At 44.3% G+C, this 26,645-nt stretch overlaps 1 protein-coding gene and 1 pseudogene across 2 annotated transcripts in view; one reads left to right on the top strand and one right to left on the bottom strand.

Annotated features, from left to right (window-relative positions):
- The window catches only part of LOC139266916 (protein lin-28 homolog B-like), a 295,351-nt gene that overhangs the window by 41,827 nt on the left and 226,879 nt on the right, over positions 1 to 26,645 (bottom strand). The gene's annotated exons all lie outside the window — the stretch shown is intronic.
- LOC139266985 (proteasome subunit alpha type-4-like) lies at positions 66 to 25,817 on the top strand (annotated as a pseudogene).

The following is a 26,645-nucleotide window of genomic DNA, read 5'->3' as shown; positions in this document are numbered from 1 at the left end:
GAGGTAGAGAGACAGAGAGGTTTAGGGAGGGCATCCCAGAGCTTAGAGCCGAGGCAGCTGAAGGCATGGCCGCCAATGGTGGAGCGATTAAAATTGTGAATGCACAAAAGGCTAAAATTATAGAAGCGCAGAAATCTTGGAGGGTTGTAGGGCTGGAGGAGGTTGCAGAGATGGAGGAGGACACAAAGAAAAAGGTAAAAGGTGGAAAAAGGAGTATTAAAGATAACAGTACACGTTTTTTAAATATATTAAGAAAAAGCGAGTGGTAAGAGGGAATGTGAGTTCATTAAAGATGGCTGCCAATAAGACTATAATGGACAATAAGGAAATAGCAGATTTGTTAAATGAATATTTTGTGTCCGTCTTCACAGTAGAAGAGGACAAAATATCCATGGGACAAGGGGACCTAAAAATAAGTCAAAGGTAGGAACGTATTAGATTTAATACAAGTTTAAAAATGGTAATGGGAGAAAATATGGACTTAAGATAGGCAAATATCCAGGAAGAGGGCTAGGATCACTGTTGTTCACAATTTTTATGAACGAGTTAGACTTTGGAATCAAAAACACAATTTCTAAATTTGCAGCTGACACCAAATTGGGGGGAGGATAGTCAATATTGAGGAGGCCTGCAACAAACTGCAGGAACATAAGAACAAAGGAAATAGGAACAGGAATAGGCCATACACCTCTCGAGCCTGCTCCGCCATTTAATACGATCATGGCTGATCCGATCATGGACTCAGGTCCACTTCCCTGCCCGCTTTTCATAACCCCTTATTCCCTTATCGTTTAAGAAACTGTCTATTTCTGTCTTAAATTTATTTAATGTCCCAGCTTCCACAGCTCTCTGAGGCAGCGAATTCCGCAGATTTACAACCCTCAGAGAAGAAATGTCTCCTCATCTCAGTTTTAAATGGGCGGCCCCTTATTCTAAGATCATGTCCTCTAATTCTAGTCTCCCCCATCAGTAGAAACATCCTCTCTGCATCCACCTTGTCAAGCCCCCTCATAATCTTATACATTTCGATAAGATCACCTCTCATTCTTCTGAATTCCAATGAGTAGAGGCCCAACCTACTCAACCTTTCCTCATAAGTCAACCCCCTCATCCCCAGAATCAACCTAGTGAACCTTCTTTGAACTGCCTCCAAAACAAGTATATCCTTTCGTAAATATGGAAACCAAAACTGCACGCAGTATTCCAGGTGTGGCCTCACCAATACCCTGTACAGCTGTACCAATACTTCCCTGCTTTTATACTCCATCCCCTTTGCCATAAAGGCCAAGATTCCATTGGCCTTCCCGATCACTTAAAGGAAGACATTAATAAACTTGCAGAATGGGCATATAATTTGCAAATAAATTTCAACATGGATAAATGTGAGGTATTCCATTTTGGTAAAACACTTATTATTTAGAGGGTACGAGTCTGGGTGGGGTAGAGGAGCAAAGGCATCTCGGAGTACAAATACACACATCACTAAATGTAGTGACACAGGTCAGCAAGGCCATAAAAAAAGCAAACCAAACAATAGGGTTTATTTCTAGAGGGATAGAATTGAAAAGTAGTGAAGTTATGCTAAACTTGTATCGAACCTTGGTTAGATAGACTACACTTGGGAGTACTGCGTATAATTCTTGTCGCTACATTATAAAGAGGATATAGAGGCACTGGAGACGGTGCAGAAGATTTACAAGGATGATACCAGCCTCTTCAAAAGGGAAGGCTGAGGGGTTACCGAATAGAGGTCTTTAAAATTATGAAAGGTTTTGATAGAGTGGAAACAGAGAGATTGTTTCCACTTGTGGGGAAGAGCATAATTAGAGGTCATCAATATAAGATAGTCACCAAGAAATCCAATAGGGAGTTCAGAAGAAACTTCTTTGCCCAGAGAGTGGTGAGAATGTGGGACTCGCTACCACAGGGAGTGGTTGAAGTGAATAGTATAGATGCATTTAAGGGGAGGCTGGACAAGCATATGAGGGAGAAGGGAATAGAGGGTTATCTCTCTCTTAGGCAGTCCCTTGGAGTCGAGGATGACTTGCTTCCACACTAATATGAGTTCTCAGGTGACTGGTGAGACCAATGCGGGACCTACAGTCTCTGTCACAGGTGGGGCAGACAGTGGTTGAAGGGTGGGTGGGGTGCTTGAGTCGTCGTGTGTTCCTTCCGCTGTTTGCGCTTGGCTTCCGCATGCTCCCGGCGAAGAGACCAGCGGCGTTCGGTGCCTTCTCAGATGCTTCTGCTCCACTTTCAAGTGGTCTTGGGCCAGGGAATCCCAGGTGTCGGTGGAAATGTTGCACTTCTTCAAGGAGGCTTTGAGGGTGTCCTTGAATCGTTTCCTCTGCCAACCTGAGGCTTGCTTGTCGTGATGGAGTGCTGAGTAGAGCACTTGTTTGGGAGTCTAATATCGAGCATGCGGACGATGTGGCCCGTCCATTGGAGCTGATCAAGTGTGGCCAATGCTTCGATGCTGGGGACGTTGGCCTGAGCGAGGACACTGACGTTGGTGCACCTATCCTGCCAATGGATTTTCAGGATCTTGCTGTACATAGTTCATGTCTCTGAGGCATATAGGAGGGCGGGTATCACTACTGTTCTGTAAATCATGATCTTGATGCTGGCTTTGAGATCCATGACCCCAGGCGGCCTAAGGCTGCACTGGCACACTGGAGTGGAGTGGAGCTAATCTACAGAACAAATGGGAAATTGTTCAACCTCTGCCGCTTCCAGTCCAGATCCAAGGTCGTCCCATGCAGAGGACTCTTGGGTCTGCACACACTCGGAGGTCGAACTCCAAACCATCGTCAACACCATCACCGAAGCTTTTCCTAAACATCCGTAAGACAAAGATTCTCTACAATCCTGCCCCGGCACACAGGACTGCCTCCCGGTTATCAAAATCCACGCCGAGGCTTTGGACAACATGGACCATTTTCCATACCTCGGGAGCCGACTGTCAACAAGGGCAGACGTCGATGACAAAGTCCAACACCGCCTTCAGAGGCTTATGCTGATAGAGTTAGATGAGGAAAGACGGAAGGAGGCTCATGGACTGGTTGGGTCGAATGGGTTGTTTCCGTGCCATATATCCTATGTAATCCTATGTAAAAAGTTTGTCAGGTTAAATAAAACACATGGGGATAGAAATTGTTTTCGGGCAGTGGGGCAAAACAGGCGGTATCAGATCGGCTGCCTGTTACATGCTGCGCCTGATATTCAGTTCCATTGCGTCAATAGAACTGAACACCAGGGACTGTTTAATGGGCGGCTGATCCGATGCCGACCATTTTGTGCCTCTGCCTGAGATGAACTTCTCGGCCAGAGGCTTTTAAAAGCTGAGCTTTTTATGACGACCGGTGATGACATTATCGCCATGTGCTGCGACCCCTTAGCAAGTGTAAAATCAGAAAATTACTGCAGTATAAATCTATCGAGATTGCAAGAGATAAGGCTTTAAAGGTTTTTACAACAAATGCTATAATTTGGGAAGAGCAAAGATAGGAAGCATTGGTACAACGTAACAGGACATAAGGCAACCCATCATTGTCCAGCAATCTGTTCAATAGTCTAAGGCTCACACACTAAAGGTGAACCCAGCCAGAACTATAAGACAGATATGATGCAAACTTCCTGAGGAACTTTGACTACCATCAAGGTGGGGTAGAGCAAACAGGCTTGGATGAGCACTGCTGATGATCTCGGCCACATTCTTTACACGTAAGTTTTAGATGTGGAGCTGGCGTGCACTGCTCTGGTGGAAATCTTAAGCTGAATGTTTTGAAACAATTTAAATGAAGTTAATTGCCAGACAAATTACTGTTTCTAGCTTTTTGACTCTTATTAAAAAGGATAAGGAAGGAATTATCCAACACACCACACCTCAAGAAGGATATATTGCCCTTGTACGGGGTAAAGCACAGATTCACCAGAATGATAACAGGGCTTGGAGGGTTAAATTATTACCTTGAGTTTAGAGAGTTGAGGAGTGATGTAAACAAGATGTTTAAAATGATAAAAGGATTTGATGAGGTCGATTCCAATGTTCCTCTCTCTTTCGTAATGAACACCTAGAGTACTACATACAGTTTTGGTCTCTGTATTTAAAGAAGGATATACTTGCAGTGGAGGCTGTTCAGAGAAGGTTCACTAGGTTGATTCCGGAGATGAAGGAGTTGACTTATGAAGATAGGTTGAGCAGGTTGGGCATACTCATTGAAGTTCAGAAGAATGAGAGGTAATCTTATCAAAACATGTAAGATAATGAGGGGGCTCGCCAAGGTGGATGCAGAGAGGATATTCCCACTGATAGGGGAAACTAAAATCAGGGGACATTTTCTCAGGATAAGGGGCCGCCCATTTAAAACTGAGATGAGGAGAAATTTTTTCTCTCAGAAGGTTGTAAATCTATGGAACTCTCTGCCCCAGAGAGCTGTGGAGGCTGGGCCATTGAATATACTTAAGGTGGAGATAGACAAATTTTTGAGCGATAAGGGAATAAAGGGTTATGGGGACCTGAGTCCATGATCAGATCAGCCATGATCTTATTAAATGGCAGAGCAGGCTCGAGGGGCCAAATGGTCTACTCCTGCTCCTATTTCTTATGGTTCTTTTGGCATATTTATTGGCAGCTGTGTGTGATTTGATAAATAAATCTTGTTTATTTTGGTTTCAGTAAAAACTGATGTGATGTTTTAATTACATGGCAAATTGGTAAGATTAAAATTATAAGTCTTCAACAAACAACGTTCCATGTTTGTTTTTTGAAAAAGATCACTCAGAGCTTCTAACTGTCAGTAGTAGATTTTGGGGTTGGAAGTGCCCTGTTTAGCGACGCCATCCGGGTGGTGCAAAACGATTTTTGGCTGGGGGCAGGGGCGTTACCAGTCCCACGAAATTGTGTGGGAGCTGGCGAGACACTACCACGATAGCGCTGCGCCCCGCTGGTACCGTCCCGGGCCGCCGCGCAACCAGCAATGACATCATCGGCGTGCGCACAGACCCCTTTCCGCCCCTGTCAGGCTGCCCTGAGCGGTGTCCACACCAGCCTCGCGGGACAACCCTCGCTCGCGGGGTGGTAGTTAAAGAGGAGGTTCAGAGCGCCAGATTACCAGTTTGCCCGACTCACCGGTCAGCTCGACATCTGCCTCCCTTGCATGGTCTGGGCCTCCGTTCTGCAGCCTGACATTCAGTTTTGGGTGCCGGATTACGACCTCGGCACCACGCCAGTGTAGGCCATCAGAGACCGTTCTGAGTGCGCAGCTGCCCTCCCCTTTAACCAAAGGGGGAGGGGCTTTGAGCCACGTAAGTGCTACGCGGAGCAGCCACGTAGCGCTGACCAAAGTGCCCCATTAACACCCCGAAACCCTCCCCAAGTGGAAGTGGAGCGCGCGAGATTGCTCTCCACTTCCTGTGAGGGGCGGGATTTCCACGCAGCCGCAGGAATCCCACCCTGAGTCGGTTAGCGCACTCAATTTCTCTGGGGAATTTCTCCCCCTTTGTGTTTTCTGTAAGAGTTTTGTCTGATAAAGTACATTGAATGCTATATTTTATTATTTTTCTCTGCTACATATATAAAAGAATAAAAGAGGATATAAACTTTAATGTCCAGTGTAACATCCATCTAAACATAAATCTTTTTTTCAATAAGACCAGGATTGCTTTATCTTACCCATATGTCCAAACTATTATCTAATTAAGACCTCAATCAAAGCTGAATTGGCCTGGAATTTGCGGTCAGCAGTGAAGCGAAGCTGTTTGCCGCTGGCCCTGATGTACGCTTGGCACAAAGATCTCATGATCCCTGTGATGAGAACTTCGGGTATTCCAACCTTCAGTGCGAATTCCCTTTGTGCAAACTGCTGTGATGTTAACAGGCTGTCTAAGCAGCCAATCAAAGTGCAGAATTCTCACAGACAGCAAACAAGGAAGTGAGTAAGCTCTTAAAATTCTAATTTTAAAAAAGTGTTAGAGAGAACAAAACAAAGATTGGGGCTCTCATGGGGAAAAGGCAAACTTGAAATAAAGATGGACAAACTTTTAAAAACAAAATTACATCATTTACATTTTTGAAAAGTTTATTAAAAACTTTCCTACATTACAACAGTGATGACACTTCAAAAAGTACTTAATTGGCTGTGTGAGACGTCCGGTGGTCATGAAAGGCGCTATATAAATGCAAAGTCTATTTTCTTTAAAATTTGAATTCTTATTAAAATCGACAAATTTCACACTGCACAAAATTGAAATCAGGTTTCCTGGAGCTTAACATTTGTTTAGCAGTAATAACACTGTCTAAACCCCAGTTACACCTAATCCCTTTGGGTCTGACGTTTAGTGGTGAATTTTACTGCGGACTAACCAAAGTTTTTGTCAGTTTCCCCAATTTGGCTGATTAAAGATTGCCGGCAATGTGTGTGTGTGTGTGTATGTGGGAGGGGGGAGGGGGCACAGCCCAGCCCGTTTCGGAGCTTCATTTACAGATCACAATGTCAGAACTTCCACATGCGCCAAATCCCGCAGTTCCGGTCAGTTTCAAAGGCAGAATTACGGCGAACGTCGCCGGCATGCCGGCCGCAAATTCCGGGCCATTACATTTATTTTCTATGGCAAGTACCATGAAATAAACTAGAAAAAACACAACACCTGATTAAAGCCTCCAGGCTAATACATCATTTGACTTTGCCGAGTATGTTGGGACTTAAAACCTTCTTACCTGCAGGCAAGGCGGTGGTCTTCAAATGAATTCAGTATCAAATTAGCAATAAATATTTCTTCTGCTAAATAAGTATTTGGATAAAGTCAGACAACTTGATTCATTGGTGGATACAGTCCACTGATCTTTGTAGCAATTTTTATATTGGATTCATTTTGACTGTAATCCAGGACCGCTATTTTAAACGCCCCTGCAACTTACTCACATATATATGGAATACCTCTCCACAAAAACAATTCAAAACCAAACAATTTGGTAAAAACTAAAGTTAGGACAACGTTTCAACTGCTCGTTCTCGCCTCAGTCAAAAGTAGATACAAACTCTGCTCTACGGCTTGAGCACATAATCTACACAAAACGGTCCAGTGCAGTGCTGAGGGAGTACTCCATTGTCAGGTGTCTCCTTTAAATGAGATATCAAACAGAGGCCTCTTCATTTGTGTGTTGACAGACCAATGACACTATTTGAAGAGGAGCACCGACTTCTTTGCAGTGTCCTGCTAACATTCCTACCCTAATTAACCACCAACATAACATATTAACTGGCTATTCAGCTCACTGTTGTTTGTGCAAACTTGCTGCACTTCAAATGGCTACATCGCCAGTATGACAAGTCAAATAATTAATTGAATATGAAGCACTATGGAGATCTTACTCAGACATGCAATAAGTTATTATAGAAATGCTTTTTATGCATTCCTTCTGTTGCATGCAGTGAGTGTACTTTTTTTTACAAAAAGTATTTACGAAAGTGCAGTGCACAAGAAACCGTAATAGCTCTCTTATTGGTTTGAGACGCACTCTGTTCCTTCCTGCACAAAGGGGGAGAAATTGGGGCGCAGCCTGTTTGGGGCTGTAACTTTTTAAAGTAGCAAAAATTAGTGGCAGGCGTTAAGTTTTTCCTACTTTAAAAAAAAATTGTCGTTTGCGCTCCAGGAAGGAAGTGGAGCATTAAATCAGTCGCTCCAGTTCCTTCCGGGAGCGCAATCGGCAGCAGGCAGGGCAGTGGGTGGAGCAGCGCTGCATACTGGGCCATGCAGCGTTGCTGCATTGATAGGCTCCTTCGCTCTGCAAAAAAAAACATACCTTCTCATCGACGGCAGACGCGATCCCGCCCAATTAGCCCGGCACTCAAGCAGACTGCCGGGCTGATCGATCGCAAACAAAGAAGACTGGTGAAAAACCTGCAAGATAGAAGGTAATTTTTTTTTTTACTTCCCTCGGCCACCTCGCCTTGAAGTATCGCCCCGAAGCGCCTGGCCTCCCAATGGAAGCCTCCAGCAGCTGCTGGTGTTTTCGCCCAGCGATGCTGCAAGTGGGCAGTTGCCAAGTTCGGGTCCGGGGCACTACTGGTGCAATGCGCACGCCGATGATGCCATGATCTCCGGGCAAAAGAGATCGGGGCCCAACGCCATACCGCCACCGCAAATCTCCCGCCGAATATGACGGGAGTCGATGTTATCGGCGCTAACCTGGTTAGCGCCCCGTTATCGTGTGTCCCCCACCGGAGGCGATAACGGGAGGCGCAAACTAGGCCAAAGATTTCATTGTGATCCTCACACTTCATTCTGAACTTAAAGATGATCAGTGAAAATTATTGCTCTAGCATTGAACGGGGAAACTCATTTTAGATATTTTTCTCAGAGGGCTGTCTCCCTTCGCCAGCCACCATCGCTTTTCATATTTGAACTTTTCCTGCAAAGTTTATTGTAATGTTCATAACTGCCAGGCTTCAGAGGATATTCTGTTTGCTCTTGCTGTGTTGAGATGAGCCCAAAAGAGTATTTTGTGCGTTCAACTCACAAACCCAAAATCTGTATGCAGTCTTAAGTCCAGTGGCCTTTTCCCTTCTTTTTTTTTTGAGAAGGAACGCAGTTAAGTTTCCGAAAACAAGTATTTCCTTTGATGAAAAAATCCATCCATCCAAAACCAGCTTCTGAAATTTGCTCAATTATTCTTTTTTTAAATATCACTTTATATAAATGAGCAGAGGAATGACCTACTTATTTTACTGGTGCATTATCAAATATTGTATCTTTGCGTTTGAGTGAATGAAAGAAATGCAGGTGTACGTATTGATTAGGTATTGAATCTCCAGCTCTGTGAGAGAGGCAAACTTGCCTGATACATCCATTAGAGGGGAGCATGCTGAAATAAATTGACTTTGTCATTAAGTTATTTGATACCCAATCAATGTTTTAATATCTACTCCCTGTTGTTACCATGGAACATTTCACCTGATCTTGCAACAAATCTTATTCAATGGGTGGTATAATGAAGCATATAAATAGTTTTATTGATCAAAAGTTACAATGGGGCTTCATGTCAACTACGGGAAATGCTTACAAATAAGGAACGTCCTTAGTAACATCATTGCTTTTCAACAGTGAATCTGGGCTGCAAGCAGCTTCCGGAGCCAGTGCCATAACTTTGCTGAACAATATCGAACCACTATAATAATTGACCTTGCCACCAACAGACAAGTTTTAAATTTAACTTTACTTGCCCTTTAGTATGCCACACATTCATTAGAGGCCATGCAAGAGTTTCAACCAATTCATAACAAGAATATTCCTGCTCACCTTCTCTCCCTCTCACTCAGATATTTTTTTAAAATTCTTCATTGTTTAAATTACCTCATGCAACTAATCACCTTTATCCGATATTGCTCCCTGCTGGAAAAAAATGCATGTCCTCTATTTTGAGCTCCATTAGGGCATAGGTGACCCACTTCCTGGTCTTCTTCACCAATCATGTATGGGGGAGCAACTTCTCACAGGTCACCCACTGGTTTTCCTCAATATCATTGAGGAAGTTACTCAGTGCCTCTTTTTAAAGGTCCTAGCTAAGATCAGAAATTCACCATGTTGGAAATAGAGTAGAATTCTACTCTGACGTTAAACATCATGGCATCAATACAGTGTTCTGAACGACAATACACATTCCTCTATTACATTATGCACCTTGAGGGAGCTCATGCCTGATTAATTTTCTTGCTGAGTAATGTGTTGAGACCCCTTCTCCACTTTATGCCTGCCCAAGTATCCGGCTGAGATTGGAAACTGGAAAATCTTAATGCTGGCTTCCTGTTCTGCCAGTCTGTGGTGTAGCACTGCAGCAACTACCATAACTGGGCTTTGGTTCTCTTTGGCCATTTTTTGTTGTTGTTATCAAGTTAAGATAATGGGACAAGAAAAGTAATTTAAAGACACAAATGTGATCTGACATGCAGTGCAACAATCTTTTTGACACCGAGATCAATGGTGGAGATCAGCTGAACGAAGGCTTTACTATCCAATAGTTCATTATACGAAACACTACAAGCTGAATAAACTGCAGAGACACAGGCTCTTACCTCGGTGGGTCCATGGTGGGCGATGTCGGTGGCGGGTTGCAACCCGCTGTTGGCTCCATCCCGCTCTGCGAAATCAGTTTCCCTTGATGGGGTTTGTAAGCTCGCCCAGCGCGTTTCCCGGCCAATTAGAGGAAACGGATCTGGTGACGTCATTTCATGAAGTGTCATCAGCCAGTTTCTTTAAAGGGACCATGTCCAAATTTATCTTGACATTTGTGCTGTCAAGTGTTCTACAGCATTGAGGTGCTGCAAACACTGACATTCATTGCACAGAGGCACAGGGCCGCTCCCACGTTCGCCCATGACTCTCTCCATACGCTACTTGCACATTGCACAGGAGGACACAAGCAGGGATGTGATCAAGAGGACCTGGGTGCAAACCTTTCAATGATCTCACTAGATCGCAAAATGTTAGTGCAAAGCTACACTCCAGCTCATCGTGCTGTGCCTCTCATCACATCCCCATCACTCTGTCTTCTCTACCCTATTCCTGCACATCCTTACTCATCCAACTTACCTTGCACCTCCACCCATCCCCCTCTCTCTCTCTCTCGGTCTACATTATCACATCCCCAATTCACTAGCCACCGCTCACACTCTCCCTCATTCTGGTGCAATTATGCCAACTGACAACACAATTGGGTTTTTATCAAATGTTCATGTAAAGTTTCTGTTAATTTGCTGTCAAACACTAAAATCTTTATTGTCAACATTTTGCATTCTTGGAAGATTTGTGTGCATCTTTGTAAGTGGCTTAGTGAGTTGCAGTGAATGGTGAGACATAACGGTAACCCCTGCAATAGTGGTGAGTGAGAAATGAATGACTTAGACATTGTTGGGATGCTTTGTGATGTTGGAGTGGGGTAGTGCCAACCACCCCACACCGACACTATAAAGTATCATATGGCAGCCAGGGTGTACAGCATCAAGTGAAGTAAATCTTGCTAATGTGAGGCTATCTCTGGCTTCCTGGTCGTGTGCTGATGCCCCGTGTAGCATCAGGTGATTGTGGAGAAGTTTGGTGTTGTCCGTGCTGCTGGTGTGCCTGGTTCTGCTGGTGTTGCGGCTGAGCGTGATCAGATTCTGGGGATCAAGCTGATAAAGAGTATAAATGGTACCCATGCTGATGGAATAGATGGCAGGTGTAGTTGAAATGACAGAAGCAAGCTGTCAGTGATGAGAGACTTTGTTCCAATGAGGTGACACTGGTTAGAGAGTTTGCTCCAAACACTTGCAGCCTGCATGAAGCTCAATCTGTGTTCCAAATGGAGCAAGGAACAGCTTCTGAGCTTGGAAAGCGAGTAGCTGTGAGGTGGGGGCTTTTATAGCACATTTCAAGTGGTCAAGTAATCAGCTCAGTCAAAGGCTATTCAACTCCCGCCTCAGGTTAATAGACGTGATCCCGAGCAGCGTGAACCCCATGGGCAAGCAGTTAGAGAGAAAAGGTAAGGTTAAATGTATTATTAATGATCTGTCAACACAGCAATGATCAGCTTAATTGGGTCCCCCATCGCTGCATGTCCGGTCTGCTCAGCGCTGGCAGACCCGACATTGGGAAAGATGCACGGTGTGCGTTGACAGCGGGGTCCCGACTCAATTTTCCCCAGTTATCATGCGCCGTTTTTTTGGTGTGCGCCGCTTTTTTGGCCCAAATTAAAATATCCAAGTTTCCCCAAAGATTGTGCGCCAGTGTAGTAACTCAGTTAGTTACGATTTTTTTAGGTTCATTTTTTTTTACCTCATTGGGGGCGTAACCTGCCACCCATGCCAATTCTGGCCATTTAAGCAAGTTTGGCCAGCTCCAATTTACTCCAATTTTTCTTAGGACGGCGTATGTGACCATTCTGGAAAAACCTTCTGGGCAGTTAAGAAAATCGGCGCAAGAAGAGAATCAACGCAACAGATGCAGTTCCACGGCCTGGACAGTAGCAGCTGAGAGGGGGGAGAAAGTGGGAGAGATCTGTGGTGGCCTTTCGGCCAGAGTTAGGAGCGCATATCGGCTCTGGCAGGGGAGGGAAGCATTTTGATCAGAGTTAGGAGCGGGGACCGGGATGGAAGAGGCCCTTCGGCCTGGGATAGTAGCGGGTACCAGGAAGGAGGCCCTTCGGCCTGGGATAGTAGCAGGTACCGGCATTGGGAGGGAGTGGAGGGGTGAGGGAGATAGACTTTTGTCATAAACACTTTAATAATTAAATGGTGGTAAGTTGTTGCAATGTGTAATTTCCTTGTGCAGATTGCTGTGAGCTGGCTGTTGTATGTGTCACTTCCAGCCTCAGCCTGCAGTGTGTCCCTGGTTACCGTGGCAACCCGATGTTTTTGACGCAGATTTTAGGCACAACCCCTAAAGCTAAAGGACAGGCTAGGTGGCGCCAAAATGAACAATTCATCTTGGATGATTTTTTTTTGACGTAGTTGGGCCCCAAAAAAATAGTGTAACTCTTCAAGTAAGCCAAGAAACAGCATTGGGGAAAATTGAGCCCATTGTTCCCTAGTTTTAGTTACCCCTATGAGTGGAAATATCCTCTCTGCATCCACCTTGTCGAGTCCCCTCATTATCTTAATACATATTTCGATAAGATCACCTCTCATTCTTCTGAACTCCAATGTGTATAGGTCCAACCTATCTTCACAAGTCAACTCCCTCATCTCCAGAATCAACCTAGTGAACCTTCTCTGAACAGCCTCCAATGCAAGTATATCCTTCTTTAAATACGGAGACCAAAACTGTACGCAGTACTCCAGGTGTGGCCTCACCAATACCCTGTACAGTTGTAGCAGGTCTTCCCTTTTATACTCCATCCCCCTTGCAATAAAGGCCAACATTCCATTTGCCTTCCTGATTATTTGCTGTAGCTACATACTAACTTTTTGTAATTCATGCACAAGGATCTTCAGGTCTCTCTGTATTGCAGCACTTTGCAATTTTTCTCCAATTAAATTATGATTTGCTTTTTTATTTTTTCTGCCAATGTTTCCATATTATACTCCATCTGCAAAATTTCTGCCCACTCACTTAGCCTGTCTATATCCCTTTGCAGATTTTTTGTGTCCTCCTCATAATTTGCTTTCCCACCCATCTTTGTATCATTAGCAAACTTGGCCACATTACACTTGGTCCCTTCATCCAAGTCGTTAGTATAGATGGTAAATAGTTGAGGCCCCAGCAGCGATCCCTGCGGCACCCCACTAGTTACTGTTTGCCAACCAGAAACTATCCCGACTCTCTGTTTTCTGTTATTTAGCCAATCCTCTATCCATGCTAATATATTACCCCCAACCCTGTGAACTTTAATCTTGTGCAGTACCCTTTTATGTGGCACCTAATCGAATGCCTTCTGGAAATCCAAATACATCACATCCACTGGTTCTCCTTTATCCACCTTGCTCGTTATATCCTCAAAGAACTCCAGCAAATTTGTCAAACATGATTTCCCTTTCATAAAACCATACTGACTCTGCTTGATTGAATTATGCTTTTCCTAATGTCCCGCTAATGCTTCCTTAATAATCGACTCCAGCATTTTCCCAACGACAGATATTAGGCTAACTGGTCAATTGATTCCTGCTTTGTGTCTGCTTCCTTTTTTAAATAGTGGCGTTACATTTGTGGTTTTCCAATCCGCTGGGACCTTCCCAGAATCCAGGGAATTTTGGTAGATTACAACCAATGCATCCACTATCTCTGCAGCCACTTATTTTAAGACCCTAGAATGTCCAGGGGACTTGTTCGCCTTTAGTCCCATTATTTTACCAAGTACTACTTCTTTAGTGATAGTTATTGTATTAAGTTCCTCCCTCCCTTTATCCCCTTGATTATCCACTATTGGAATGTTTTTCGTATCTTCTACCGTGAAGACCGATACAAAATATTTGTTCAAAGTCTCTGCCATTTCACTGTTCTCCATTATTAATTCCCCAGTCTCATCCTCTAGAGGACCAACATTTACTTTAGCCACTCTTTTCCATTTTATGTACCTGTAGAAACTCTTACTATCTGTTTTTATATTCCGTGCTAGTTTACTTTCATAATCTATCTTCCCTCTCTTTATCATTTTTTTAGTCGTTCTTTGCTGGCTTTTAAAAGTTTCCCAATCCTCTGGCCTCCCACTAGTCTTGGCCACATTGTATGCACTTGTTTTCAGTTTGATACCATCCCTTATGATTCATGATTCATGAATCATGCGTCATGATTCCCAGGCCCGCCCTGAACTTTCACAAATGATTCTTGAATAGATCAATAAGAGAGTGCAACAGTGTGTGCCGTGGTTGTGGAGTCATTGCAAGTATTCATACGAGAGTGGCATACATCTTGTCATATTACACAAAATTACAGCACGGAAACAAGCCATTTGGCCCAACCAGTCTGTGTTGGTGTTTATCCTCCACATTCAGGCCATGATTTTGCCACACGTGGCTGGATCAATGTGGCTGGGGTTAGTGGCATGTGGTAAGCCTGCTCCCGACTCGAGCCCGCTCTCTGTCCCGAATCTTCTGATGATTGGGCTTGTTAAGCCCACCCTGCGGGCGTCCCAGCAAATTAAGAGGAAGCCAGTCTGTTGACGTAATTTGATGACGCATTATCATTTGGTGACACGTCATAAGCCGTTTTCCTTAAAGGGACCATGCCCACATTGCTTTTGACAATTGTGCTCTCAGTGTTCTGCAGCATTGAGGTGCTACAAACACTGACAAGCACTGCACAGAGGTGTAGGACTACACTCAGGCTCTCTCATGCATAAGCATCTGGAGGGAATCACAGCACGTAAGGAGATCCTCTTGGTCCCCATGGGCAGAAGGGACCTCCCCAGGACACTAACATAGCCTGGTTGCACATTGCACAGGAGGACACAAACAGGGATGTTGTCAGGAGGAGCTGGCTGCAGTGGCACAAAGCTTTCAATGATCTCAGTGGATCACGAAACATTACTGCAAAGCCACACTCAACCTCATCCTGCTGTGCCACTCATCACATCCCCATCACTCTGCCTTCCCTACCCTACTCCTGCCTATCCTTACTCACACCAACTTACCTTGCACCTCCACCCATCCCTCTCTCTCTATCTACATTATCAGTTTCCCATCTCACTAGCCACCCCTCACACTCATCCTGGTCCAATCATACCAACTAACAACACACAAGGGTAGGCAATTGGATCCTTTAGCCAATGTTCATGTATCGTTAATGTTGATGCGTTGTCAAACATTGAAATCTTTATTTTCAGCACTTTGTGTGCTTGGTACTCCCCGCAATGGTGATGAGTGTGAAAGGAATGGCTCGGGCATAGTAGGGATGCTTTATGGTGTTGGTGTGGGGTGATGCCAATGTGGAGCATCATGTGGCAGCCAAGGTGTGCAACGTCAAGTGAAATAAATCTGGCCATGGTGAAACCATCCCTGGCTTCCTGGGCAGCAATGTGGTCGGGTGCTGATGCCCTGTGTCCTGTACAGCATCAGGTGATTGCGGAGAAGGTTGGTGTTGTTGTTGGTGATGCTGGTGTGTTTAGTGATGTTGGTGTTGGGACTGATCATGGTAGGACTCTAACGACCAAGGTGAGATTTTTCAAGGGCACTGATGCGCTGGAATAGATGGCAGGTGAGGTTGAGATGACAGAAGTGATCGGTCAATGGTGAGAGAGGTTGCTCCAAGGAGGTGACAGTGATAAACGAGAGTTCACTGCAAACATTTCCAAACTGCATACAGCTCAAAAGTCTCTTCCAAATCATGAAGGCTTCAGCTTCTGACATCAGAAAGTGAACAGCTGTGAAATGGTAGCTTTTGCAGCTGCTCCACTACTGCAGCTGTCAACTAGCCAAAGCCATAGAGAGAAGTGGGATTAGGCTGGATAGCTCTTGGTCGGCCAGCGCGGACACGATGGACCAAAATGGCCTCCTTCTGTGCTGTAAATCTCTATGATTCTCTGAGGTGCGGCAAACCCATCAAAAGGTTGGTAACATTGTAAGTGCCCGCTTTTAAGCCTCTTAACTAGCATTTAAGTACCTTTTAATTATGTAATTATGCTTGCTATCGGGTCTGCTGTACAAATGCAGATCTGACAGGTCAGGAACTGACACGGAGCTGGGTTCAGAGCGGGATCCCAACCCGCTGTCAATCAGGGCCATTTTGACCTGTGTCCCATGTGCCCGTTACATATCCACATCTATTTATTCCTCATTCCTTCACTCACCAATTTAACCTATTCTTAAATGTTGACATGGTCTCTGTTTCTATTTGTAAAGAGTTGCCATAGCCGTGATGGGCTGAATGGCCTCCTTCAGTGCTGTATCATTCTATGATTCTATTCTGGGGATGTATTGCACAGCCTCAGAACCAATGTTCTCTTTAAGCTGTGTGACTGCGCAGTGCTCCAGGGTCCTGTGCAACCGGTGAGCCGGCTTTTAATTAGAAAAAAACGCGCATGCGCGGACGTTTGAATGGGCCGCGCAGCCCCCAAATAATTACAGGGAACATTGCTCACAACCCTGTGTAAAAAAAGGTTTCACCTGCTCTCTGTTTAACTCTCTTACATTTAATCTTCCATACCCCTCAATCACTGGAATCTATCTGTTCCGATTTACTCTGTCCCATCCGTTCATACTTTTAAACATCCCGATCAAATCACCCTGTCATCCCCTCCGTTCCAACAAAAACAGTCCCAATTTTTAATGTCTTTCTTTATATTGGCATTTCTGCATACCAGGCAGGAGTAAAGATTCCAAAATCCCCCACCACAGATGTTAAACTAACCAACATGTAATTGCGCTGGTTAGCTCTGTCTCTCATTTTGAAAATGGATATGACATTGGCCAGTCTCCAGTCCTCTGGCACACATCCACTCTGAGTAGAATCCTGAATTATAATTTCTGGGGATTATAGGGCCAAGTTTCCACTGACCCTTAGAACGGCACACCTCCGTGAGGTCCGCTGACTTTTTAGAACAGAAACAGCGCCTATTATTTACCTTCGTATTCTCCCTGCAATCCGATCGATCCAGGCCCTTGGCGCAGTGCAGCAGAACGCGTGGGGGGGGCGGAGCCAGGTCCCGCCGCTGAAAACAGTGCCGGGACCTCTGCACATGCGCGTTAGAGTGTGCGCGCATGTGTAGTGGCTCCTCGCCCGCAGATTCTGTCTGCGTGTGCTGCAGGCTGTGTGCGAGGGGCCCGAAGCACGCCGTCCCTAGCCCTGGCTGAATGGGCTCCCTGCTGCGACCTGCGAGGGAACAGTGGACTGTGAAAGCACAGACGACTATGGAATTTAGTCTCAGTGGGAGTTCAGCCTGATAGTGTGTTTAGCACCTAGGTATAATTAATACTTGTGTGAAGTGAGTAAGTGGAGTCGGATTCTTGCAAAAGTTTTGTACTCATGGAAGTTCAGGCTCACAGAGCAGGCTAGCCTATTTAACGTTGCCCCTCCCCACTCCTCTCCCCCCCCTCCCCCTCCTCTCACCCCACCCCCCTCCCGCCCCTCTCCCTCATCGGCGGCCCGCTGCCTTCCATTCACACAAAGTTAGGACTTCTATTTTTTTATTTGTTATTGATTGATTGATTGCTTATTACTTTGCTCTTGATGCTTTAGGTGCAGGGTTCCTTCTATTTTCTATTTGTTAATTAATTGCTTATTACTTTTTGTGCTTTGTTTAGTGCTTTATAAGTCTTGGTGCTTTAAATGTACTGTTTTGTTTAGTACTTAGTGCTTTAAATGTACTTATGCTTCTTTAATGTTGTTGTGAAGGTGTTTAGTTTGGAAAATCCTCTAACTTCCCTTCGCTCCCCCATCTCTGGCTACCCGCGCCTGATTTCTGAAGTGTCTGCAAGGTTTTTCAGAGGGACACATACGCTGTCCTAAGTTAGTTTGGAGTAACTTTTCGCTGTCTAAACTTGCTTAAATGGCCAAAACAGGCCTAAGTGGCTGGTAACGTCCCCTTTTGAAAAAAAAACTGAACTAAAAAGAAACTGAACTAACTCACTGAAACTGGAGCAAACTTAATGTGGAGAATTGTGATTTTTAAGATACTTCAAAAAAAAACTAGTTGCTCCAAAAAAATAGGAGCAACTCCTGTGGAAACTTGGGCCCTATTTCCCTCAAGATATTTGGATGTATCCCATCAATTCCCAGCACTTCGTCCTTATTCAGCTTAACGACCTTCTCTAATACTTTGTTACAGGATCTCACAGAATTTATTCCCTCCCCTAGATCTTCCCTTTTGTTACGAAAGGTGACGTATCCCCACCAATTCCCACTGATCCTCTACTAGCCTCTCACGGGTAACTCACATTTAACAATTCTCTTTTTACTGATATAGTTGTTGAATATTTACTGTTCTTTTTAATATTTTTTTCAGATTCGTCTCGCATACTCCCTCCTAATTTTTCTTATCAATTTGTTAACTTTATTCTTTCCTTTCTCATACTCCAAATTTTTATCATTTTAATTATATCTATAGTATCCATATAATCTTCTTACCGATAAAAGCCCCCTAATTATTGATCTCTCTGCTCGGAGAAATAGGTCCTTCCTATCCATTCTATCTTGGCCCCTCATAATGTTATACACTTCAATCAAGTCTCCCCTCAGCCTCCTCTGTTCCAAAGAAAACAACCCCAGCCTATCCAATCTTTCCTCATAGCTGAAATGATCCAATCCTGGCAACATCCTCATAAATCTCCTCTGTACACTCTCTAGTACAATCATATCTTTCCTGTAATGTACGCAGTACTCTAGCTGTGGCCTAACTAGTGGTTTATACAGTTCAAGCATAACCTCCCTGCTCTTATATGCTATGCCTCAGCTAAAAAAGGAAAGTATCCCTTTGAACTTCTTAACCACCTTATCTATCTGTCCTGCTATCTTCAGGGATCTGTGAACATGCACTCCAAGATCTCTCTGTCTGTTCATCTACACTTCTCAGTATCCTACCATTTATTGTGTATCCTCTTGCTTTATTAGCCCTCCCCAACTGCATTACCTCACACTTCTTTGGATTGATAGATAACTGCTACCAAGCTCATGGCCTACAGGGCTGTAGTAATACCCACCCTCCTGTATGGCTCAGAGACATGGACCATGTACAGTAGACATCTCAAGTCGCTGGAGAAATACCACCAACGATGTCTCCGCATGATCCTACAAATATCCTGGGAGGACAGATGCACCAACATTAGCATCCTCAACCGGCCAACATCTCCAGCATTGAAGCACTGACCACACTTGATCAGCTCCGCTGGGCAGGCCACATAGTTCGCATGCCAGACACGAGACTCCCAACGCAAGTGCTCTACTCGGAACGCTTTCACGGCAAACGAGCCAAAGGTGGGCAGAGGAAACGTTACAAGGACATCCTCAAAGCTTCCTGATAAAGTGCAACATCCCCACTGACACCTGGGAGTCCCTGGCCAAAGACCGCCCTATGTGGAGGAAGTGCATCTGGGAGGGCGCGGAGCACATCGAGTATCATCACCGAGAGTGTGCAGAAATCAAGCACAGGCAGCAGAAAGAGCGTGCAGCAAACCTGGCCCACCCACCCCTACCCTCAACGACTATCCGTCCCACCTCTGGTAGGGACTGTGGTTCTCGTATTTGACTGTTCAGCCATCTAAGAACTCATTTTAAGAGTGGAAGCAAGTCTTCCTCGATTCCGAGGGACTGCCTATGATAATATGCCACTTTTCTGCCCACCTGACCAGTCCATTGATATCTTCCTGCAGTCTACCTACAGCTTTCTTCCTCATTATCAACCACACTGCAAATATTTGTATCATCTGCAAACTTCTTAACGGCCAATTTTTGTATCATCTGTTAACTTCTTAATCATGTCCCCTACATTGAAGTCTAAGAGGCCGAAATTGGTGAAGGCCAAGGGCTGCCCAAAGGACCGCCAATGGTTGCCGAGATACCTGACGTTACTTTGGACGGGAGTTTCGGCAAAAATTTCTTTAAAAGGGCGCCCGGCGGCAAAAGAGGGACTTACACCATCAATCTGGGCGGCAGTGGGCGGGAGGTCTCATTCTCGGCAGCAGAGCCACTTGCCGCCCAAGTGCCGCTGAAGATGGAGTCGGGCCCACGGAGGGTCGAACGGCTGGAAATAAAAATCGTCAAAACAAAATATCGGAAAACCTTCAGGGGACCCCATCCAGGTAAATCGCTGTAAAAAAAAACATTTAAAAAATGTTTACTAACCTTTTCTTGCAGGTCTTCAGACCTACTGTCGGGGACAGACCAGCCTCCTCGCAGCGGTCCTTCCCCGTCCTGGCACCGACTCCCGCCGACTCCAATCTGGCATCTCGGCAGGCGGGAGGCCACTTGCACCATTTGGCCGTCTGCTGGCTTCAGTGGGCGGTTCCCGCCCGTTCCAGACCAAGTGGAAACTCGCACAGGGCGGAACCCGAGGAGGACTGTCGGCAGATCTCGGCAGCAGTGGGCGTTAAGGCCATCAATTTCGGCCCCTAAATCATTGACGGATACCACAAAAAGCAAGGAACCTGGTACTGAGCCCTGCTGTACCCCACTGGAAACAGCTTCCCAGTCACAAAAACATCCGTCGACCATTACCCTTTGCTTCCTGCCACTGAGTCAGTTTTGAATCCAAAAATTGTCACTTTCCCTTGGATCCCATGGGCTTTTACTTTTCTGACCAGTCTGCCATGTGGACTTCTCAATCTTTATGAAATGTCTCTTACTTTGGCACCTGGGAGGTAATAAAGCATTCTGGACTGCAGAGGATAGTGTCCAGCTCTCTCCTATGTCTCCTATTGCTACTGCCGTCCTAACCGAGTTGCTTAACCTTCTCCCATTGCCCAGGACATCTCACTTTTTTAGGAGCCAGTGTAATCCATTTGATGGCCCTGACCACAGGAAGCCAGTGCTTCAAACGGTAATTTGGCCAGTGCATTCCCTTCACACTTTCCCCTGACCTGAGGTTAGTAACTTCTCCTTCCCGTATCATGCTAATTTCCCAGCGTTTTCCCCTAAATTGGTCTCAGGCTTTCACCCCCCCACCCCTCTCTCCCGGAGATTGCATGATGGCATGGGGAGAAAGATGGGGGTGATGATTAGCAAAAGTTACACCATGCTGGGACAGGAAAGGCCTGATGGACCACCTGGTCATTTTCTGTGTCAACTGTGGCTCAGTGGGTAGCACTCTCTCCTCTGAATCAGAAGGTTGTGGGTTCAAGTCCCACTCCAGAGACTTGAGCACAAATATTTAGGTTGACACTCCAGTGCAGTACTGAGGGAGTACTACACTGTCAGAGGTGCTTTCTTTGGGATGAGACATTAAACTGAGGCCCTGACTGTTCTCTCAGGTAGATGTAAAAGATCCCATGGTACGATTTCCCTGATGTCCTGGCCAATATTTATCCCTCAATCAACATAACAAAAACAGATTATCTGGTCAGTATCCCACTGCTGTTTATGGAAGCTTACAGAGTACAAATTGGCTGCCGCATTTCCTACATTACACCAGTGACAACACTTTAAAAAGTACTTAATTAATTGGGTGTAAGGCACTTTGGGTGGTCGTGAAAGGTACTATATAAATGCAAATCTTTCTTTTACTGTTTTTATGAATAGTGGAGAGCAGTTCATGGAGGTTATGGATGTCTGTTTGAGCATTGATCTTCCAGAATGCTGTCAGAAAGGTAAAATTGTTTATGATGATCTTCAGTGACACTAGCACAAGATTTCTTCTTTTATAAATTGTAAAATGACTACAAAGCAGGTTTCACTACAATTGTTGCTCACAAGCGCGATAAACAAATATAAAAGGGCAAGATAGCAGACTCCTAAGGCAGAAGGTATTTTATGTTGAAAGTACTTTCCCTACAAAGAAGCACCCATTAAATTATAAGTGTACCCTGTAAAAAAAGAAACACAGTTGTTTATCTATTATTTTAACCTGCATCACATACATGATGTTTGTACAACTCTCATAAGGTATTTAAATAGAGCTTCACTGAATAAGGCCTGCGTATCCCAAACATGATTCAACAGTGAGTAAAAGTGAAAGATTTGCAAGGTGCTGTGGAATGAGGCAGAACGTACCTGAGGGGACTCCAATATAAAGAGCAATGGTGAAAGCTAGGAAAATCTTGTTAAATCTCGACTTTACTTACAGCAAGGAAAATAAGAACATTTTGCCTACAAGTTCACAGAACGAGTTCTGGTCTCCATATTCTAAAAAGGATATAGTCACTGGGGAGGGTGCAAAATAGATTTACTAGAAAGGTATCAGAATTGAGAGGTTATACCTATCACGAAAGATTGAACAGACTGGGGCTCTTTTCTCTAAAAAAAGACTGAGTGGTCTAAAAAAAGCTGATTATGAAAGTGCTTGATACTTCTGCAAGACCAGTACTTGGGGCCATAAATATAAGATAGTCACTAATGAGAGTGGTTAGAATGTGGAACTTGCTAACACAGAGAGTGGTTGAGACAAATAGTATAGATGTATTCAAGGGGAAGCTAGATAAAGGAATCGAAGGCTATGTTGATGGGATTAGATGAAGAAGGGTGGGAGGAGGCTTGTATGGAGCATTAACACCAGCTTGGATCTGTTGGGTCGAATGGCCTGTTTCTGTGCTGTAAATACTTTGTAATATGTTGTACAGAAACCTTTTCACCTATGGCAGTCTGCATTTATTCCATTTGCTGCTTGATCACTCTCACTCTTTTCTGGTATTTAGTATGTTTTTCCATCTTTCACATTCATTGTGTGCCCATGAGACCATTATATTTTTATAAAATGAATATTATTTCATTGTTTGCAAGTGACAAGTGTTTTCCTTCCTGCTCCCCCCTTCATTTGTTCTCAATAAAATGTATGCGTAGTAATATGGTGTAATAATTCTCCTGAAAGACACAATTTGCTACCATTCAGAAATTTTACTGGATCAGCCACATAAATAGTGTGGCAACTAGAGCAGGTTAAAGGCTGGGTATTCTGCGGTGAGTGGCTCACCTCCTGATTCCTCAAAGCCTCTCCACGCGTCAGGAGTGTGATGGAATACTCTCCACTTGCCTGGACAGGTGCAACTCCAAAAACACTCAAAAAGCTCAACGGCCATCCAGGATAAAGTGGTCCACTTGATTGGCACCCTATCCACCATCTTAAACATCTGCTCCTTCACCACTGACGCACCGTGTGTACCACCTACAAGATGCACTGCAGCAACTCGCCAAGCCTTCCTTCAACAAAATCTCCCAAACCCACGACCTCTATCACCTAGAAGGACAATGTATATGGGAACACCTCCAGGTTCCCCTCCAAGTCACACACCATCCTGACTTGGAAATATATCACCATTGCTTTATTATCGCTGGGCCAGAATCCTGGAATTCCCTCCCTAACAGCATTGTCACATGGACTGCAGCGGTACAAGTAGTTGGCTCACCACCACCTTCTCAAGGGCAATTAGGAATGAGCAATAAATATCAGTCTTGCCAGCAACATCCATATCCCAACAATAAATTTTTTTAAATAATTCTTCAGAAATTTTTTAATTTGAAAAAATTAATCGCAGTTATTAATGCAGTGATTTTTTTTTGGTGGTTAAGTTTTTAATGCATGTTCATCACAGTCACTTCAGGAAGTACCTCGGAACCACCTGCAGCCTTCAGTGCACCTCGCAGTTTCTCATCGTAAATGATATTTTTTACATGAGCGGTGGTGGCCTTTATGTCCTGCAGATATGTGAACAATATCCTGTCTCTGCACGTGCAGGCGTCATGTTCTCTGCTCGTGTGGCTATTATATCCTTCTGTGCATGTGTTTCTATTATGTCCTTCTGTGCATGTGTGGCCATTATGTCCTTCTGTGCATGTATATTGTTGCCAGGGTGACAGTAGAGTGTGAATGCAGCATTATCTGTCAGTGGTGTTCATTATGGAGCCTGAGGACAGCTGCTGGCTGTCCCTCCATCAACCGTGGGTCCCAGCAGGCCTGCTACTATATAGCTGCCCTTTCATAGCCTGCAGCTTAGAACGTTGACCCAACTAAAACTAAGATTAACTGGATTAAAAATTTTAACCGTGAGATTAATCGTAATTAATTTTCTTAATCTCTTGGCAGTCCGAAGAAACATGAATTAATTCTGCATGGTAAAATTAATTATGTGTATGTTTTTTTTCGTATATGTAACAAATTCACGTTTAGGATAACAAATTGAGTAACATTCCAATAATTAATATTTTTTATATGCACCTTTATATAAAATAAATATTGTAGTAACTGAGAATTTTTTTAAAAAATCACACAAAAGCTCAAGAATGAGATAGTAATCTCATTTTCAGTTTATATTATTCATTTTTTTTATTTAATACACTGCTATTTTAATAAGGTTGGAAGGTGCAATTGCTCTGTATTCTTAACGAGGGGAGGTTACGGATGAGGAGCCTTGCTTTGTTTTGAGTAACATCGAAGTAAGTTGTAGACATTGTGGAACCAATACATTCTTAGATGGAGGAAGCTAAAACACACAGCATTTTAAGGTTACTTTTCGTCTGTGAGAAAGAATTGGAAAAGAGGGAAAGAAAAGTGCAAATTAGCATTCTTTAAAAAGTTTTCCAATCTCCCATAAATGTTCTACCTTAGCTTGTAGCTGTACAATTGCTTTAGATTGGTTGCACTTGCCTGTACAGGCTCAGTTGCCGTTCTTGAGAGAATGGATGTGAAGGCTGGGAGCATCAGGACTGAGAGCCAATTATGTGGGGAAAATTCACCCAATAATTTGTGAAATAAGTTTTCATAAGTTAGAATAATTTTGCCGATGATTGGAGTGACAGAGAATCTTTACAAGAAGTGTTCCACAGACAATGTATAGGAAGTGTGTGCAAAATGCAAGACCTTTAATATATTAGATAGATCTTTAAAAAAAAAAACGACATCGTGCAGTTACATAGGGCCCAAGTTTTTGGATCCCCGGTAGAACGGCGCACCTCGGAGAGGCCCGCCTAATTTCTAGAACTGAAAAAGCGCCAAATACTTACCTCGCGATTCTCCGACATCTGTAGGCCCGTTTGCAGCTCAGTGCGGCATAGCAGGAGCAGCTGGGGGCGGAGCTACACCCCTGCGGCAAAAAGAGTGCCGGCAGCTGCGTGCGTGCGCAGTAGCTCCTGGCCCTCCCAGCGCGTTCTGTCTCTGGGCGACGACCCTATCCCAGGCTGAAGAGACGTCGCCCCTATCCCAGGCCGAGTGGCCTGCCTGCCCTTACCTCCTCGGCAGCGGGGGTAAGCTCTTCGGTGGTGGGCCCCACCTGAACTCCTCCTCGGTGGCGGGCCATGTGAGCAGTTGGTCACAACACTCTGTGATATCAAGCAGGCTTACACACAGTTCGGAGGGGAGCGTCCTTTTGGTGTTTCGCTGCTCTACATGGGATGGGATAAGCACTATGGCTACCAGTTGTATCAGAGTGACCCCAGTGGAAACTACAGTGGAGGGTGGAAGGTGAACTGCATCGGGAATAACAGCGCCGCTGAAGTATCTATGCTGAAACAAGACTTCAAAGAAGGAGATATGACTTTGCGGTCAGCACTTGCATTGGCAGTTAAAGTGTTGAATAAGACCATGGACGTCTGCAAACTATTGGTCGAAAAGGTGAAAATTGCAACGCTAACCAGAGAAAGCGGGAAAACCGCGCATAAAGGTGCTAAAGCAGAAGGAAGTGGAGGTTTTGATTAAGCAACACGAGGCAGAAGAAGCGAAATCTAAACGTGAGAAAAAGGAGAAGGAACAAAAAGAGAAGGACAAATAGAGCTGCAAATGAATCATTGACAATCTAGTTGACTGCAGGTTCTCAATTTATAGAATTGGCTGTACCAGATATCATCCAGCCTTCTTGTACACTTCCACACATCAATTGTATACGCACTAGTAATTGCCAGATGGGTTTTTAAATAAAGAATAAAGGCAAAAAAAAATCTTGTCAGCGGCAGGCCCCGCCCGAGCAGCTCTTCAGCAGGCTGTTGGAGGGCTCCCACTGCTGCAGTAGGTGAGTAGAAACTTTAATTTTTTTATTTATTGATTGAGTTTTTAAATTATTTTTTTTATTTTTTATTTTTTTTGATTGATTTATTGGTTGATTTATTGATTTATTTATCATTTATTATTGATGATGGCTCTTTATTGGTAAAAGTGACGTGTTTAATGCTTTGTAAAATCACCTAACTTTCCTCTAACTTGCTTTCCCCCCCGCTCCTGCCTATCTCTCGCTACCTGCGCCTAATTTATAAAATGTAGGCCAGGTTTTTGTGAGCGTACAAAAATCGACACTTACTCCGTTCTAAGTTAGATTGGAGTAACTTTTCGCTGCCTAAACTTGCAAAACAGGCGTAAGTGGTTGGTAACGCCCCCTTTTGGAAAAAAAGCTGTACTAAAATGAAACTATTCTAACTAACTAGAACTGGAGCAAACTAAATGCCGAAAATTGCGATTTCTAAGATACTCCATACTAAACTAGTTGCTCCAAAAAAAATAGGAGCAACTTGAGCCGAAACTTGAGCCCATGGAGTAGAAGTTGAGTTTGAGCTTATTTGTAATTTAATAAAGTGTGAATGCTCAGTTAAGTTGAGTATTTAACAAA

Source organism: Pristiophorus japonicus, chromosome 7 (genome assembly GCF_044704955.1).
Source record: "Pristiophorus japonicus isolate sPriJap1 chromosome 7, sPriJap1.hap1, whole genome shotgun sequence".
In the NCBI taxonomy this organism is placed as follows: Eukaryota; Metazoa; Chordata; class Chondrichthyes; family Pristiophoridae; genus Pristiophorus; species Pristiophorus japonicus.
This window is presented reverse-complemented; position numbering and strand designations above follow the sequence as displayed.